This window comes from Triticum dicoccoides, chromosome 7B (assembly GCF_002162155.2).
Source record: "Triticum dicoccoides isolate Atlit2015 ecotype Zavitan chromosome 7B, WEW_v2.0, whole genome shotgun sequence".
Classification (NCBI taxonomy): domain Eukaryota; kingdom Viridiplantae; phylum Streptophyta; class Magnoliopsida; order Poales; family Poaceae; genus Triticum; species Triticum dicoccoides.
This window is the reverse complement of record NC_041393.1, coordinates 578094831-578098349: the sequence shown is the minus strand read 5'-3', so window position 1 is coordinate 578098349 and position 3519 is coordinate 578094831.

Below are 3519 nucleotides of genomic sequence, written 5' to 3'. Positions count from 1 at the left end.
ATAGAGGTACAATGGCTGGTATATGTGTGGAGGAGGAGAGAGGCCTACCTCATGTATTAAGGGAGATCGATCTACCTCATGTATTAAGGGAGATCGATCCTCATGTATTAAGGGAGATCGATCGGCATCCATGCATATGTGTAGGAGAGGAATAAGGTTGGGAGAGAGACAGAGCTAGAGTGTTGGAGGGGGTGGTAGTGGAGTTGCTTCTAACAAATGGTGGGATAGGCTTGCTAGACAAACAGAGGGCACGTCTGCAATATCAATAAGAAAGGGGATGGCTGCCAATCTATGCACGTGCGTGTCAGAGACGGGTCAGGAGGCATGCACGAATGATGAGGGGGTCGATATGGCTGTGGTAAGCAGACGTAACTACATAGGAAGATCAACCGTCCTTTGTCAGAGAAAGGAGAGATATAACTTCTGGGGTACGTCGATCGATGGGGGGGGTAATTATAGTCGACCTAGGTATATGTTGGGAGATCGATCGGTATACATGCATGTGTGTGTTAGAAGCAAATGAGGCACGGGGAGAAGTATAGAGAGAGAGGGATGCATCTAGGAGGTGGTGCGAGAGGCATACTATATCAATGGGAAGGAGTGTGGGAGTACGAGATAGATGAAAAGAGTGGTGGGAGTGAGGCATGGACGGTGATAAGAGAAGAGGGGAAGCTTGTGTTTGTGCTAGACACACCTGGCTAGAGAGGCATATCGATCGATGTGTGCCATAAAGAAGGAGCTGGGGGGCCTACACACACCGTGGGTGAACGACCTAAAGTGAAAAGGCGAATTTGTGCGATGGAGCTAGAGAATGCTGAGGCAGGGTGAGAGGGATGCGGGCATGTGCATGCACGAGAGAAAGTTAGCACTAGCTAGAAAGATAAGAGGATTGTGTGGGTGTAGAAGACGAATAGAGATCATACTTCATTATAAAAAGCGAATTAGGATATTTGAAGAATTTATCATAGTGTTTTAAACCAACGCATGTGTGAACATATATAACGGTCATACACATGGTGTGGTTATGAACATGTTATACTACATATAATATATTTTACCTCTACTCTTATAAAAAACAGAGTTGTTGATGATGGTGTGCCTGCCATCTGCAATATAGGCCATCCGATTTATGTCTGACGGATAGGAAGGAAACTGTGGCAATTTTGTAAAAAGATACCCACGCCCCCTCCACATTTGCAAATTAGGCCTCCCCTTGATCATGTTGATGTTCTATGGAATGCATGGGCATCTTTCTAGTACTACATATAATATATAGAACATTGATTATAATTTGGGCTAATGTGTTGCTTTTGCAGCTCAAGTCTAAATACTTGTCATAAAGGGGGCGGGGCACTATACTTTGTGTGATAAACACGGTGTACGTATGGAACATGGTTTACATTATGAATATATAGTTAGTACATCAAATGTACTATTATTTGGAATCAACATCAAGTGTATTCAAAAATAGAATTCGAGTTCATGTAGTACACATAGTTCATATATATCTCTATAGTAATCATGTGGTGTGTTATTAAGGTAATACACGAATGATGGTTGAAGTTGGCAACAATCATGATTGTAGATTCTTATTGAAATAGAGAAACAAATTCAAATTCAGTTTGAATTGCAGCAGTAGTATAGACATTTGGAATGCACTAAAATGTTGGTATGAGTAGGTTACATGCATTATACAGCAAGCAAAAAAAATTAATTGGACATAACATCGATTCATACTCCCTCCTTCCATCTATATAGGGCGTAATGCGTTTTTTAAGACCGCCTTTGACTATTGACAAGATTAATAGTACATGACATGCACAATGTGAAAATTATATCATTGAAAGCTCCTTTCACACACGAATTTAACGGTGTGCTTTGTGTAAGTTGCATGTCATATATTATTGCTCTAATATTTGGTTAAAGTTAGCATCAAAAAACGCATTAGGCCCTATTTAGATGGAAGGAGGGAGTAGCTTTGAATAGCATTTGTATAGTAAAACGGGGCAAGACTCTCTCTTTGTGTGGTGTGAATAGTTTTAGTTTTTTAGTTTTCTTTTTGGTTGAGGGAAGTGCGAATTGATTTGGTACGTACAAGTACAATATTACACGTTAGGCCTGTCCCTAAAATTCAACCCGCGCCTTGTTATATCCCAAAAATTCACATATCATGCTCCCAAAACTGGCGCCTTCACAACCCGCGCCTTGCTATCCCAAAATTACAACGCTTGCGAAAACTCCCTCCAGCTGCCAAATCCCGACAAGCGAAATCCCCCTTCTAACCCTGAGCCTAAAGGGCCGCTAGTTCAAATTGGTGGGGGCTACTTTTGTAACACACCCTACATTTTGGACAAGCGTGTGCCTAAGTCATGGTTCACCCCCTCCCATCGCCTCCTTTTCACCATTCGAAATCCCAGGCCGCCATAACCTCTCCGCTCCAGCCGCAAAACCCCACCCTCCTCCGTCCGCCACCTCACCGCTGCCTAGCCAGAGCCTCTTCCCCGATGATGTCGTCCACTATAACAGTTCGATGTCCCTCGTCCACCTCCCCGGATGAGGATCCGTCGTCCATCTTGTTGTCCCGCCGGTTCAGCCGCCCCGTCCTCCACCTCCAAGGAGCTGCTCCGATGATTGCCTCGTCTATCACAGCTGCTCCATCCCCATAGCGCCGCCTTAACCCACTCCACCGGAACCGCAACATCCTCAACGACTCCTCGGACGAAGACGAGGCCTACTCGGATCCACCAAAGAGGTCGTACACTCATTGCATCGCTGACGGTGCTCCATCCTGCACCCCTATGGAGCGGCTACCTTGAAGCCGGCGCTGCGGGCGACATCTCCACGGTGGCTCTCCCCCAGTGCGAGGCCCCTTCGGTGGCAGCGGCCATACCAGCCAGATCTGCTGCTGCTGCTCCAGCTCTCGTTCGCTCGCGCTGCTGCTGCTGCTGCAGCTCTCACTCGATCGCTCGTGCTTCTGCTGCTGCTCTCCCCCTTGCTCGTGCTGCTGCTCTGCTCCGATTTAGCTACACTTCAGTCAACTAAATCGACTTTTGGGTCAGTCGATTTTCAGGGGGGGGCTCGCCGGAGTTAAGGAAGAACCACCCGCAGCGGGAACGGGGACTCGCTGGAGAGGTACCCCACTATCTATCTTAGGGTTCAGGGTCGGGAGCGGGGGGCCTAGAGGGCTAGCCGGGGCGGCGACGGACCGATGGTGAGGAGTTGTTTCGGGCGGCGAGGCGGTGCTGGGGCCGGCGGTTCGGCCAGTGGTGGCTTGTGGCTCAGGGGGGTGCAGGTTGAAGATGAACTGCAGGCCCTCCCTAAACTACATGTCAAGTGCCTCTCTGCTACCATTGTGTTCAGTTTCAATAGTAACATTCATATTCCGAAGTAAATTTCAGTTTCGACAGTTAAGTTCAGAGTCAACAGTTTTTACCTCATCTATTGTAGTCAGGTGGTTTTTGGTGATGTAAATTTTATGTATATTTTACATCATCTATTGGAGATGCTATTAGAATCCCA